Genomic DNA, 16,724 nt, shown 5'->3' with positions numbered 1-16,724 from the left:
CATAAAAAAAACCTTAAACTAAACTTGCACCTTTTCTAAGTATGACTATGTTTGGTTTATATCAAGATACCACATATATGAGTATTGGATTGGTTTTTAGGATCAAAGTTTGAAATTGCAACATTTTTGTGGCATGTTTTATTCTAGACCTTTTGGCACATTTTATTTTGGTTAATATTAATGTGTTAAAGTTAACCAAGTTGAAAATCCATTAAATTACATTTTTTTGGCCCAACCCATTTTTAGTTTGAGATATAGTTTAAAGTTTTCTCTTGATTAATACAATTAAATTGTTAAGAAGAAATTTAAAATTAAAAAAAAAGACTAATTGCACAAATAATATTCCAAACAATATTCCAAATAATATTCCAAATAATCCAAAGTTCCAATTAATTCCAAGTTTATATAATAATCCAAAGTATTTACATAATTATCACAATAATTTTTTTTTAAAATTAAAATATATAACATGCCCAAAAGTTCTGTTACAGCTAGGAAGTTGAAAAGTTGGAGATAAGCTGTAAAATACAGCAGTTTGAAGCAACTCTTCAAAAGACTTTTCCAAAAGTTTCTTGAAATTCCCAAGCGCCCAATTCCAATCCCTAATTACAGCGCCCCAAATCCAAAAGCAGACCACTTTTCAATCAATGTCCATTCACTTTTTGCAAACCTGCAAAACCAATTCATAATTTAAAAACAGCTTATCAAATAAGCACTTAAAAAGCTGAAAAATAAATGATAAAGTAAGCAGATTAATTGGTTACACAGTAAACCAAGGAGAACACTCAAGAACACTTTGCAATATCCACATCAACAACCTTAAATTCATAAGGTGATTATCCCACAAAATCTGGAAAAAGGATAACTTAACAAGTTATCTCAGAACCTCAGGATTCATCACATATATAACAACAACAAATTAACAGTAATAAAAAAAATGTTTTGAAAAATCTAAGAGAAAACAATCAAATTACTTTTCTCTGTTAACCTCAAACCAAAACAAAGAACAGACTGGAAAATCTAAGAAGAAGTTATCAAAATATTTCTCTGTCAACATCAAATCCCAAACAACACAACACACATTTTTTTAGAATTAACCTCAAACCCTAAACAACAAAACAGAGATGTTTTCGAGAATCCAAGAAGAGATCAAAAAATAATTTTAAACATTTTAACTCATAAGCATTCAAAGAGACCAAGACAGCCAGCAACAACAGGATTCAAAACCCAAAAGAAGAAGGAAGAATAGAAGAAGGCGAAAAAGATTTAAAAAGAGGAGAAGAACTTATCTCTACAAGCGACGAAAAGCTCACGTCGCCGGACGCAACTCAGGCCAAGTAGTCTTTCTTCTTTCCTTTCCTTGCTTTAAATCCATATGCTTCTTGTTCATTACTGCAAAACAATTAAAACCCCTATATTAATTGCTTCAAACCGTGACTATTGAAGGTTGAATCGCGAATTTAGGTTTAAGTTTTTTTTCTTATTTTCTTACCGCCAATCCGGTTGATTGAAGCGGATTTTGAAAAAACTGAGGCTGGATTTGGAATCTCCGGCCAAAAACAAGTGGGATTCGTGTTTTAAAGTTTGAGTTTGGGGTGAAGAGTCGCCGGAGAAGAGGGCGGCGCCGCCGCGGTTGGCCGGCCGCCACCGTCTTCTCCGACAGGTTTGGCCGTGAGGAGAGTGACGGAGAAGAAGAAGAAGTTGCAGAGCAACTTTATTTCAGAAGTGAAGAGAGAGAACGAGAGGAGCAAATGAGGCTCTCTCTCTCAATTTTTGTTTTTATATGGTGTTTGGAATTGCTGCATGGGCCCAAAGACCATTTTGCTATTTAAACCCCCCGTTTTGTTTAGTAACGCCCAGATTTGGGTCTTCCCTTGCTTAGCCCATTTTCTTTTATTTCTTTATTTATTCACTTATTTTCTTTTATTTATATACATATAAAATATATACATTAGAATTTTATGGCTATCAAACAAAAAACAATATTTTATTTTATTTACTTTCTTTCAATATTATATAATTATATATTGTAATTATTATTATTAATACTTAATGGTAAATATGCAATTATATTGTTATTATTATTATTAATACTTAATGGTAAATATGCAATTATTTGGTTATATCATCATTTTTTAATTATTTATTATTTAATTAATTAATTATATTATTATTAATATCACTTATAATTTAGATAATTGTTTATTTTTGTAGAGTGTATGTGCATGATTATTTTGTATTTATCTATTTATACCGAGTCTTGAGTGCATATGGATGACATGTTATAACTGTGAGAAGATTATGTTGATTTCACCGATCTAAAATCATTCGAACCAATTTCAAAAATAAATCACATATTTCTCGATTCAAAGTCGAGTCCATTTTTTAAAATACCTTTGTAAGTCGATTACTTGTAAAAGTATCGCCATCAACCTCACATGGCTTACTCTTGGGCCTTCTTACAATGAGACCTATTCGATTTTAATCAATCGATTAGATGAACTACTCACTAAATAAATTCAATTCATTAACAAAATACAAATTTAAAACCTCGATCCAACATCGAGTATTCTTTATTAAGAATTAAAATACCTGGTCACAATTAACCGTTATTTCACTTAGGAATAAAAGAGGAAATGGTTTTGAGTTTTCAACTCCTCTCCTCGATTATTTAAACACGAACTCTTATACTCGATTAATCGAACAACCGTCATTTCTAATCCACCTAAGCGCAAATAAACCAAATTCTTTTACATTAAGGAATAAAAAGGGAGATGACTTTGAGTCTTCAATTTTTCTCCTCAACTATTTGAGTACAAGTTCTCTTACTTGTTTAGCCAAATAGTTATCATTCCTCTATAAACCTCCAAACCCTGATTAAATCAAAATATTTTTACAGTAAGCTAAAATGAAAAAGGAGTTGACTTTGAGTTTTCAACTTCACTCCTCAATTGGTCGAATACGAGTTCCCTTACTCGGTCAGTCAAACAATCGTCATTTCTTCGCAAACATACAACTTAACCAAATCATTTTCTTAACAAACTATACGAAAAAGAATATGGTTTTGAGTTTTCAACTCCTCTTCTCAAATGCTTGGATATGAGTTGTCTTACTCAGTCATTCAAGTACTTTTCGTTCAATATAAAAATACGTCAACCATATGCAACTTTATTTTCATAAATGTTCAGATGAAACAGAAAGCGGTTTAGAGTCTTCTATTCCCTTTCTCGATTATTAGGATACGAGTTGTCTTACTCGATTATCAGAGTATCCGTCATCCGTTCAAAACACCTTAATTATCATCAAATCTTTCCTATAGTTAAGGATGAAAAAGAAAGCGGTCTAGAGTTTTCTATTCCCTTTCCCGACTGTTAGGATACGAGTTGTCTTACTCGACTATCCGAATGGTCGTCATCTAACCAAAGATCATCTCAACTAACCAAAACATCCAATATATTAATCCAACTTATCACCCTCGTGTGGCTAAAATTATTTCCAAAAAGAACACCATTTAATCCTTTCTAATACGCATAACAAACCAATGCTTAAGCCTCCGCCGAGAGTAGACAAGCCAACGTTTAGCCTTTAGAACGCGATCTAAACAATTGTTCACTAAAAAAAACACCAACCAACCGTAGTTACCCGAACTACGAATGCTCTAGTTTCCTTATTACACCATAAGGATACATAGACAGGAGATTGTTGTATCTTCGCGAGAACACTAATGAAAAACCTCCCTTTTCTCTTTTCTGAGGTTCTCATCCATTTCTATTTTTAATAATTTTATAACCTAAAGATAACAAACAAACATAAATTAACACTCGAAACACAAATTAGAACTAAAAGGTTCCCGTTGAGTACAACGGACGTAAGGGGTGCTAATACCTTCCCCTTACGTAATCCACTCCCGAACCTGAATATGGTTGCGACGGCCATTATTCTATTATTCATAAGGTTTTATCGATGTTTCCCTATCCCTTTATTGGGATAAATAAAGTTCGGTGACGACTCTGTTCGAACGTAAATTTTTCCGCGACCATCGCGAGGAATCGTATTTTTCGAGATGCGACACACATATATCAGAGTATATGACTTCAAGAATTGCCTTCGATCTGCTTCCTGCATCCTTCCTGAAGTTGTTCTTATGTTGCTTCGCTTTCATGCGTTCTTCACAAACTTTGTTTGGAATGTCGATTTCTGCTAATCCTGAAACCATACTTCTTCTCTTCAAATCTCTGATGTCTTTAAAATTGAGATGGCCAGGTCTGTAATTCCATATTCATTCATCTCTACTGGTTGCTATTGTAAGGCACTTATGCTCCATCACATTTAGTTCAATCTTGAAGGTTCTATTCTGAGACATTTTAGCCTTCAAGATCAACCTTCCATTTGAGTCGAGAACTCTCATCATCTTGTCTTTGATCGACACCTTGTAGTTCTTTTCGAACAATTGTCATATGCTGAGAAAATTACTCTTCATGCCTGGTATGTACAACACATTTGAAATTATTGACCTTTTGCCATCTTTCCTCATAATCAGAACATCACCAACACCTTCAGCTGCTAGAGTGTTGTCATTTGCAAATTTCACCATGTTCTTCATTGGGGGTTTATGTTGACAAACCAATATTTTCTTCCAGACATGTTTGATGAGCATCCTGAGTCCAAGTACCACTGGTCCTTGAATCTCTCCTCTTATCTTGTTGTAACCATCAGCAACGTCTCTTCTTCTTCGTGTTTCGCCGGCTTTGCATAAGTTTCTTGATTCTTATGCTTTTCTAGACAATCACTAGAATAGTGACCGTACCTTTGACAATTGTAACACTGAATGTGACTCTTGTCTGGCTTTTGACCACCACCTTTTCCTCTACCTGCAACACCACCTCTTTGGTTGCCTTAGTTCCACGGTTTTCTTTGATTCGACCAGTTTCCTTCTTCCTGATTTTGACCAGTCGAATTGTTGTAACATCTTCTACCTTTGTTGTCATTCCATCTTCGTTTGCCTTTTATTTCTTTTGTTGATTGAGCCTCCAAAGCCATATCACTCTTCGACTTTCCTGCAGCTCTTTCAGCCATTCTTTGTTCATGAGATTCAAGCGTCCCTTGAAACTCTTCCTTTGTCAATTTTGACAAATCTTTCGAATCTTTTATGGCTACTACCACATGGTCAAACTTTGGAACCAACGACCTCAAGATCTTTCAAATAACAAATTTTGATGTCAACACCTCTCCACATGCCTTGATTTGATTCACCAGTTTCGTAACCTTGGTGAAGAAATCAGTTATGCTTTCACTGTTTTCCATCTGAAGCAATTCATACGTTCTTTTGTGGGTTTGTAACCTCACCTCTTTCACCTTCTCCGAGCCTCCAAACGATTTCTCCATAATTTCCCTTGATTCTTTTGCTGACTCTACATCAGTAACCTTTTCAAAGTTATCTGCATCAACACATTGATGGATTATAAAGAGAGATTTATAATCTTTCTTCTTCAATTCTTTATGTGCAACCCTTTGTTGATCCGTGGCGGTTTCTGCAAGCGTTGCTACTCCTTCCTTCACAAGATCCCAAAGATCTTGATAACAGAACACAACCTTTATCTGCTTGCACCTATTCTCATAACTGTTGTTCTTGAGAATCAAAAGATTTGCTGAAAAATATCAGTTTGGATGATTCGTTGCCATGGTGATTTTCTTTCCACTAATCGATTAAACCGGAGCTCTTGATACCAGATATTGGAGAAAAGACAATGGACAATAAAAGAAAAGAACAATGGAGAAAGAAAGAGTGTAAAGAACAATGAAGGAGAATAAGAATTAAAATTCTGTAGAGTTTCTCTCTGTCCACAAACTGTTGAAAACTTCTTATTCACGTTGCAACTTCAAAATACCGTGAATACAATGTTATGAATATTTTATTCACTTTATTACAAAAAATAAGGGTTACTCCCTCTATTTATAGATTTAGGTTAATTTGGACCTCAAGTCAAAACCCAAAACTATAAAAGCCCAAGATAGCTAACACTACTAAAATAGGTATAAGTCAAAATCCTGTGTGAAGTAACATGCTTCGACACTTCGACACACTAACACAACTCAACATACTAGGTGGTTCGATACTTCCTTGTTCCTGTCGAGCAACATGTTTCGACACAAAGAATTACAATTCAACAAATTTAATTTTTAACTCCAAATTGCAACGAATTTGAAAACTGATGGAACAATTTATCAATTCTTTTTAACAACTTATAATAATCAATTTAATCAATAAATAATAATAACAATAATAATAAACAAATAATAATAATGATAAATAATATAAACAACAATAATAATTACCAGCAATAATAATAATTTAACAATAACCAACAATAAATAAATAACCAACAATGATAAATAATATCAAAAATTAAATAATAATAATAATTATTATAATAACAATAATAAATAAATAATAACAATAACCAACAATAATAATTTAACAATAATAATAATTTAACAATAAGAATAATAACTATAATAATAATAATAATAATAGTTAATAATATTAATAATTATAATAATAATGATAATAATTAATAATAATAGTAACTGTAATGATAATAAATAATAATAATAACAATATAATAATATTATAATAATAATAATAATAATGATAAGAGATTAATTGAAATACACTGTCAGTGTAAAATGGTTTTACACCATCAGTTAATTATAGACGTTGGATATTAAAAGAAGTTTGACTTTTATTTTAAAAATCTATAAAGTAATACAAACGGGTGATGATGATGAACCGACGGTGTAAAACTTTTTACACTGACAGTGTATAGTAATTAATCTCTAATAATAATAATAATGGTCTTATTTATAAAAAGAATTACGTTTTTAAATACATTGATTATTGTATTTAATAAATATAAAAAATAAATTTTCTTTTAATAAATAAAAGTAATAATATACTAAGTATATAACTAAGCGAAAGTCAAAAAAGAAAAATTAAAAGAAAAGAATTAAAACACTATCTTCTTCTTACGATGCAAGGACGTTACCGGTAACGTGGTGTTTTCTTTTATGACAAAGAGACGTTATCTCAATCGGTATAAGGTGGTGTGCCTGGTATGTAGGAAATGGTGGATCCACTTTTTTTTATTTTCAATTATGGCCACACAGAGAGACGCTATCTCAATCGGTAAAAGGTGGTGCGTTTCACCAAGTTTTTTCTAGATTTTTTTTTTAAATAATCATTATTTTTAAATTTAATTCCTAAAGAATCAATTTTTCAGAAAAAAAATACTAAAATAATCTTTACTCTTAACTGATGCACCAGTTGAATTGCCACATCCAATAAAGCATCAAAGGAGTCGTTAAGGACAATGACGCATGCATGCAATGATGTAGCACCTAGGCGTCATGTCCCTTGGCGCATGCATGCTTTAGTGTCACTTGCATTGACGCATGCATATACTATATAATGTATGCGTCAATGCATGTGGCGCATGCATCTTTAATTTATTTATTTTTTAATTTAAATGTTAATTTGACAAATAAAAAAAATATTGAACAAAAATTATATTTATGTTATAATGAAAAATTATATGGAATTAACAAGAAATTTATTGACCCGCCCAATTGAAACGCCCCATGTTCCACATCCAGGTGCGTTAGTCTGTCTTCGAGGTCTCCCACGGTTTTCCTGAGGTGTTTGGGGTCTTTGAGTGCTAACATTATCCAATGGTGGCTGATGTGAAAGTCCAGTGGAAGGTCCAGGGATATTTGATAGATGTGTCATCATTTGTTCTCAATAGCTGGGGGATTCTCGCTAACGACACTTCTGTAATTGAGTTTGGTGCTTATGTTCTCGTAGTTGGGTCGTTGTGGTTGGGTGAATTATGGACGGTATGATTGCCAGGATTGGGACATTGAATCGGTTTGGAAACGAATTACTGGTTCCTGGGATGTACTATAGTCAAACAATGGTTGGGTGTTATGGCGATGGGATGTTTGAGTGGTCATTGGTGGGGGGGCTATGATGGCGTGAATTGTATGAATCATTTGGGCTATATATTATTGTGGTGGCTGTGTGTGATTGTTGGTGGGTAAGGTTTGATTCTTGGTTTTGAGGGGTGTGTGGCATGAATGGGTTGCGAGGTTGGGTGTTTGGTTGTTGGATGTATATGGTAGGGTGTTGTTGTGAGGTTGGTCGTTGGGTTTGGGTGGATTGACATTGTTCTTGGACGGGGACTTGTTGTTGGGCATATGATGACGAAGCTAGTTGGCGTGGATCAATCAAGTACCTTGGCTCAGACACAAATTGTGGTGTTGTAACCAACCTAAACCATGCCATATACTATTGAGTTGGTCTAGCATCCTGTATGAGTGGTTCGTTTAAGATGTGTTGTCGTCAATTCCTCCAATGATGACACATCTCTTTTGCGAAGTCTCTTCATTCAGAATAATCCCATTGGCCATCGACCCTTTTTTGATGTCAATCTCCCAAACACGTTGGAGGTTTTGGAATTTGTTATTGCATGCCGAACTGCAGTTTTACCCGGTCACTATGGTGCATCTCCCCAATAGTGAACCGGATAATTGGTGTTTTTGTTGTCTAAACTGCAGCATCATCATGGTTAACCTGATGATCAAGACTCGGATATGGTCTCCAGATAAACTGTACAAGAATACGAAATAATTTGATGATTATTTTTAAATCAAAATAGAGTTGTGTAGGAGTATTACATCGTCTGGGCCAATGTGGTCCAATAGATTGCGATAGACTACTATAGCGTATTTCAGACATCTGTTGTAGTCCATCCCTCTAACTGACCACCTAGATCAAAAACATTTTAAAAATATTATTTACAGTTAGTTGTAACATAAAATCTAATAATTAGATGGTAAAGTTTTAAACTTACTTTGTTGCAAACGGGAATACGAATGACTTCTCGTTTACCGGGGCAAGTGACGACATTCTTGACCAACCCCATGCTTGTAGAAAATATGCGCAAGAATAAAACGTCCAAGTATTTTTTTGGCATTTTTACACATCGCACTATATAGATGGGCTAAAATAGTTGAACCCCAACTATATGTGCTTATCTTATTTATGTTTCGCAACAATGGTAAATACATAATATTTACCATATTACTAGTACTTTCGGGAAATAAAAAGTTACCGAATAAAATCATAATACAACACCGAGCTTTAATTATTTTTTCATACTCAATAGATTCTTCGGTCAATCTTATACTCACATAATATTGTTTGAGATATCTTAAGTTAATACCTTGTCCCCTAGCTTAACCAGATGTCTCTCCTGCAGCTTGGTCGTCACACAAAGGGCACCCAACAATTCATTGCAAATAGAGTTGTCCTGGTTAACTCTACCATTTACGGTCTTGCCATCGATACGTAGACTCAACAACATGTAGACGTCCTCAAGTGTGACGATACACTCACTAAAAGGAAGGTGAAATGTGTGGCTCTCGAGTCACCATCTCTCCAACAAAGCAAGAATAAATTTGTAGTCAACCGAATATGAGACTATGTTAAGGAGATTACCAAAAGCGCATCCTCGAATATATGGTTCTATCAAAGGATCGTGGGGTACATATTCATGGACACGACATCGAAATTGTTTTGGGTCCTAATAAAAATAAGTAAGAAATAAAGTAAGAAGAAGTAATAAACAATAAAAACATAATTAAAAAATATGTACAAAATAAGTAAGAGGAAATAAGTAAGAAGAAGTAATAACATACAAATATCGTGATATTGTCGATTGTTCCTCGATGTTCATCACTCATAGTCAATAGAGACATAATGTTGCAGAGGTTGAGTAATGCAGAGTTTGAGTGTTGTAAATGTGAAGTGTTGTAGAGGTTGATTGTTAGTGTTACAGCTGTTGAGTGTTGTGAGTTGATGCCCTATTTATAGATGAGTAAGTGTTGCAACATGTGAATAGGTACGCAGCATGTGAAGCATGAGATAGGGTGCATGCATATGAGATAGGTGTAGGCGCCTAAGGCTAGGGCGCATGCCTTGCTTTATGGCATGCATGGTCACATGTGCCAAGGCTTGTGGTGCATGCATGCCTTTTTATGCATGCAAGGAAGAGGCGCCTAAGGCTTGGGCGCATGTCTTGCTTTATGCACCATTGGAATGAGCGTCTGCCTTGGATTATTATGGAAGAGAGATTCCTTGTGCGCAGGCGCATGCTTGTAGTGTTAAGGAAGATATTCTTAGGGCAGAGATTCCTTACAAGCGTATGCATTGTATTATCTTGTCTCTACATGGATTCTTTGCATTGAATTGTCTTGTCTTTGCAGATTAATTGCATGATCAGTATACACATTGTTCCCCCTATTTAACTGCATGCGAATAACAGATCAATGCATTTCACCATCAGTAGTCATACAACTCAGTAGAAACACTAAACTTACATTTAAAAAAATGTCTTCATCACCATATTACATGATCAGTGCCCATACCGAAGGTGAAATATTTGAGCATCAATTATTCATTTTTTGTTTTTGCAACACAGAAGTAACTCAGTTTACAATAAATAGACGATCAAAATTTTCACATTTGAAACAAAGAATAGAAAAGAAATTGAAATGTAGTCACGTGGACCAAATCATCTATAAAAATCCGATGTGGTTTGCAGACAACCAGGTAAAGTTTTATCAGTTGAAGATTCGAGATGATAACGATGTTCATCATAAGTTTGTCAATCATGAACAATCTGGGTACAACGATATATAATTATATATATTACCACAACAATAACAAGTGTCTCAGTTCATTGATCAGTCACACGTGTTTTGTGAAACTGATGATGACGAACAAGTTGAGGTCAATGTTGTAGATGAGGAAGAAGAAGAAATCAAGTTATTGGTTGATTCAATGGTGAACAATGAAGAAGAAAAGGAGCAATTACCAGCTAGTCATGTATATTGTCCACCTTAACACATGACAAGCTTGAATTTGGGTGTCGATGAACCTTCATCGGATATATTTTACAATCCTTATGTGCAATTTCAAGGATCATTAAAAGAAGGAGACACATTTTGCACAAAAGAAGATTGTGTAAAAGCTATTAAAAAGTATCATATGGATCTATCATCTGATTATAGAGTTGATCGAACTAATGCAATAAGGTACAAGATTTGTTGTCGAAATGAGCACTGCATTTTCAGGTTTTCAGCTTCGTACCGGAAGAGGAGTGATTCTTTGGAGATTGGATCCATGAGTCAAACTCACACATGCATGCTCACAAACCCAATGCAAGACCATGGAAAACTTAGCTTTCAGTTAATATGCGATGAAATTTTATTAGTGATAATCTGTCGTTAAAGGTGAGTACAATAATCTCGCATATTGTAACACAATACAACTATACTCCATCATACAGGAAGGCTTGGATAGCTAGGACAAAGGAAATTGAAAAAGTGTATGGCAATTGGGAGGAGTCTTACAAATAACTTCCAAAATACTTGGTGGCTCTTAAACAGTATGCTCCAGGAACTATTGTCAAGTTGGAAACGTTATCGGCGTATACCCCACACGGGACTTATGCTATTGGAAATGGAATATTCCACCGTCTCTTCTGGGCATATCAACCATGCATTAAAGGTTTTGATTTCTGTAAACCTATTATACAAATTGATGGTACATGGTTGTACGGGAAATATAAAGAAACATTACTGATGGCAGTGGCACAAGATGGCAACAACAATATTTTTCCAATCGATGTTGCCCCTATTGAAGGGGAGACTGCTGAGGGATGGAGTTTTTTCCTAAGAAATCTCTGATTGCATGTTGCTCCTCAACCTAACTTATGTTTGATCTCTGACCGAAACCCTTCAATAGTGAATGCATACAAAAACATTGATAATGGCTGGCAGGATCCTCCGTCGATGCATGTCTTCTGCATTAGACATATCGCTCAAAATTTTATGCGGGAGATCAAAGATAAAACATTACGAAAAAAGGTTGTCAATGCAGGTTATGCATTAATAGAACCTTCTTTCAAACACTACCGCGAAGACATCAGATTGTCAAACACAGATGCAGTATAGTGGATCGACAGTATTCCATTGGAGAAGTGGACTAGGGCATACAACAATGGTCAATGTTAGGGCTACATGACAACAAATCTTGTGGAATCAATAAACTCTATCTTCAAAGGCATCAAAAACCTACATATAACCACTTTAGTGTATGCAACATATTTCAGGCTAGGGGCGCTGTTTGAGACCAGACATTCCAAATGGAGTTCAGTGTTGCAATCTGGGAAGTTGTTCAATGATGCTTCAATGAAATTCATTAGACACGAAGTTGCCAAAGCTAACACACACGTGGTCACGGTGTTTAATCGTACTAAAGGTTGGTATATTATTGCTGAGTCCATGGATCATAATGAAGGCATGTCAATGGTACAATACAGAGTGGAACTAGATAGAGGATGGTGCGACTGCGGAAAGTTCCAAGCCTTCCGTATGCCCTACTCCTATGTCATTGCGGCATCTTCAAAGGTTCGAAGGGATTTATCCTACTTACTATCTGATGTTTACAAAGTCATAAGCCTATCCAATATTTACAAAATTAGTTTATAAGTTGTTGCAAAAGAGGATTATTGGCCTGAATATCAAGGGAACATTCTCTAGCACAATGAAGTTATAAGAAGAAAGAAAAATGGTTACCCAAACATCACACATATTCAAACTGAAATGGATAAGGTGAACAAAATGGCTCGATTATATAGTTCATGTCTTCATCCAGGTCACAATCGTACTAACTGTCCTAATGTTGGAACGAGCACAACAAGATAACTTTACATGTACCTCTTTTTCTTAATATTAAAAACAAAACTTATTTCATATGATAACTTTGTGAGGAAATACCATTACAAACAAATACAACACATCCAACACACAAGCAACACATAAACAACAACACAAACAACTATAACAATTAAAATACCATTACTATAACTAAGCGATTACAACAATCAAAACAATTTTGAGCATATTATGCATCATCCTGTGAACGTCTCTGTCAGTCTTAATATCCATCCATTCACGCACTTCCATTTTAGTTGAACGTAGACTTAAGCCATTGATTTCTTCTAATCCTTTCACTGTCTGCAATTTCTCCATCTAACCAATGGTTCAACATACGATTAAGACGTTCAAATGAATCTATATTCTAAAGTTGAATCTTTATCGGAAGTGCGACTGCTGAAAAGATTAAATCGGCATTTCTCTTGTGAATATAGTCAGACATGATTAAAGAAAACAAAATTGAAGGTGATTGAAGAAATTGAAGAAAAACGGAAGAAGGTAAGAAGTTGTGTGAAATATGGAGATGTGAGGGTGACATTTATAGAAGAAGCAAATCATGCATGCGCCAAAGCACTAGGCTCCATACACACACACACAAGCATTCATCAATGCATGTGGCGCATACACACATACACACATGCATGTGCCAATGCATGTGGAGCCTACATGCATTGGTTTTGCATGCATGTTCCAAGGATAATGGGGCCTCCTCTCTACCTTATTTGGATGTGTCGGTTCAACTGACGTATCAATTAAGAAAGGTGGTTATTTTGGTATTTTTTTTAAAATAGATTATTTAGAAATTTAAATTAAAATTAGTAGTTATTTTAAAAAAAACTTTTTTCTACGTTTTCTCCCTCTCTGTATTTTTTTTACTTTTTTTCTTTCCTTTATGAAAATACTGACAGAGTGTTGAATGGGCCCAGCGGATGGGTTGGTTTTTGAGTGGTCCCCTTTGCTTTCTCGTACAACTTATACATAGTAGAAAACTTAGGTGTCTCATAAATGGAAAGGAAATATATTGTACCTTAAATCTAAATCAATTATTAAGTAAACTAACAAGAAAACGAATGAATAAAACTAACTAACCAAAATGATTATGAATCTTAATTAAATTAAAAAATTAAAAAAACACCGAAAATAATCGAAATCAAATAAAAATTTATGCCAGCAAAGTCAAAAAAGAAAAACGAATATTCCAATGCAACCTACATGCAATGAAGTTCAGGAAAATATCCAAAAATGATTAAGAAAATGCAATTAAAAATATTCGGATAAACAAATTATGAATGAACGAAATACGACCGAAAAAGTAGTCGAAAAATAAACCGAGCACGTCAAGTTAAACTACACGATTCGCATATTAAATATACTAACGTCTGTAAACTCGACTTTGAAACTTTTCGTTCACTAATTCGACTCATATTTGCAAATTGATTCAACCGATCTGCCTGTAGATCTGAAAAAATAGTTCGATTGATATTTTAAGCATTATGCATGATGTGATAAGACCCCCAAGTCGGCTACAAAGATTAGAAGTTTTCTTGGTTTGGCTGGTTACTATATAAGGTTTATACATGGCTTTTCTAAGTTAGCATTACTTTGACTCAGTTGACTCGAAAGGGTTAAGTTATGTGTGGGATGCTCAATGTAAAGAAAGTTTCCAAGAGTTGAAGAAGAGGTTGACGACAACGCCAATTTTGATTTTGCCAGATGCGAAGGAATCATGTGTTGTGTATTGTGATGCTTATAAGATGGGATTAGGTGGTGTGTTTATGTAGAATCGTCATGTTATAACTTATGCTTTGAGAAAGTTGAAGGTTCATGAGAGGAATTATCCTACCCATGATTTAGAGTTAACAGCTCTGGTGTTTCGGCTTAAAGTTTGGAAGAATTATTTGTATGGTTCAAGGTTTGAGATTTTCAGCCATCATAAGAGTTTGAAGTATTTGTTTGATCAGAAAGAGCTGAATATCAGGAAGATGCGATGGCTAAAGTTTTTGAAAGACTACGACTTTGAGTTGAGTTACCATCCTGGTAAAGATAATATGGTAGAAAATGCTTTGAGTATAAAGTATTTGCATATGTCAATATTGATGGTTAGAGAGATGGACTTAATTGGGCAATTCTATGATCTTAGTCTGGAGTGTTAGATGAAGTCACAAAGTGTGATGTTTAAAATGATGAAGTTGACTAGCAGTATTTTAGAAGAGATCACAGAAGCTCAGGAATCGAATTTGGGATTGATTGACCAGTTGGTGTTAATAAATCAAGGTAAAGAAGTGGATTTCAGAGTTAATAAGAAGGGAGTTATGATTGACCATTTGGTGTTAGTAAATCAAGGTAAAGAAGTGGATTTCAGAGTTAATAAGAAGGGAGTTTGAGATTCCGAGATAGGGTTTGCGTGCCAGATTTTCCAGAGCTTAAGAAGAGAATTATTGAGGAAGGTCACATAAATGTTTTGATTATTCATATCGGTAATACAAAGATGTATCAAGATCTTAAAAAGATATTTTGATGGTCAGGTTTGAAGAAGGATGTTGTGGAGTTTATTTATTCTTGTTTGACTTGTCATATTTCAAAGATCGAGCATCAGAGACCGTCTGGGTTGCTGAAACCTTTGAGTATTCCTGAGTGGAAGTGGGATATCATCTCTATGGATTTTGTGGTCGGTTTTGAAGGTGAGAAAAATTCACAAGAAAATGCGGGTTAAATTGTGTATGCCTAAATATCAAATTCTTTTCACTTCAAATTCTGATACACCAGATTCTGAATTTTGTTCAGAGTATGATAGCAGAGTGAGTATCAACAGTGAAAAGTTTACTTCATTTTATTAACCTTATTTCATAACCTAAGGTTTCAAGCTCAGATTCTGATACAAGTAAGACTCTAAATCAGATCAGAGTCTGACTTCGGAGTTTGTTGCACAACGGAATATAAATGTAAAAATAAATAAAGAGACACATAATATATTTGGTTCCTCTCAACTGAGAGTAGTCCAATGCCCTTTCAGCACAAGAGCTTTTAACTATAATCAGATTGATTAAAATTGCTTAAGCCAGTAGCTCAAGACTTCTTGCTCAATCACCTAGAAAGAGACTTCTGCTCAAGCCCTCAAGCATGAGACTTCCTTGCCAAAACTACATGCTCGGGACTTCTTAGTCTGCTTGGAAGCACGAGACTTTAATGCGGTAAACATCTAGTTCAGGACTTCATGCTCTTCCCACAAGCATGATACTTCAATGCTCAATCACATTGATCGAGACTTCCTTTCTCTTCTCATAAGCATGAGGCTTTAATGCCTAAATATCTAGTTCAAGACTTTTTGCTCAATTCTATCCAGAATGAGACTTACTCTGAGCATATAGGCTAGAGTCTTCTGGTTCTCTTGACAGAGAAATATGGTATTAACCTTGTCTTAATATATGCGTTTCTTGGTTAAGAAAATACACAAATGTTTACACTCTTGAGAAGATATGAGTTGTTTGCTCCTAAGTGTAGAAGAATAAAGTTTTCATTCTTCTTCTCTCCTTGCACATATTTCCATATTATTGTGCTTTTCTGTTCTTGAAAATATTCGTATATTCTTCCTTCATAATATATGTGAACATGTCTCACTCTACTCTAACACATTTAACCCTTCTGGTTATGTTTTCTTTTGAAGCGTGCTTCTCTTATCTGTGTTTTCGGTAAAATACAAATCCTCTCAACTCATTTCAGTGAACTGATATCACATCCATGTGAACACAGTCACGAAATCTTCAAGTCACATTCATTCTCTTGAGAGGTAGAGGTTCTTCTCAAACAGATCTCACTAGACGATAACTTTTGAATGTTTTCAATCTTCTTTTTTAAATAGATGCTAATAATAGATTCATTGAAGA

At 34.6% G+C, this 16,724-nt stretch overlaps 1 long non-coding RNA gene across 1 annotated transcript; it reads right to left on the bottom strand.

Annotated features, from left to right (window-relative positions):
• Positions 1–383: 383 nt before the first annotated feature.
• On the bottom strand, positions 384–1,753 carry LOC127105011 (uncharacterized). The gene is made up of 2 exons (XR_007794880.1): positions 1,493–1,753; positions 384–1,392 (listed from the first exon to the last, which is right to left on the bottom strand). It is a non-coding gene; the product is annotated as an uncharacterized LOC127105011 (long non-coding RNA).
• Between the last annotated feature and the right edge of the window lie 14,971 nt (positions 1,754–16,724).

The sequence above is a fragment of the Lathyrus oleraceus genome, chromosome 7, assembly GCF_024323335.1.
Source record: "Lathyrus oleraceus cultivar Zhongwan6 chromosome 7, CAAS_Psat_ZW6_1.0, whole genome shotgun sequence".
Classification (NCBI taxonomy): Eukaryota; Viridiplantae; Streptophyta; class Magnoliopsida; order Fabales; family Fabaceae; genus Lathyrus; species Lathyrus oleraceus.
The sequence above is the reverse complement of the archived record's forward strand: the minus strand, read 5'-3'. Positions and strand labels throughout refer to the sequence as shown.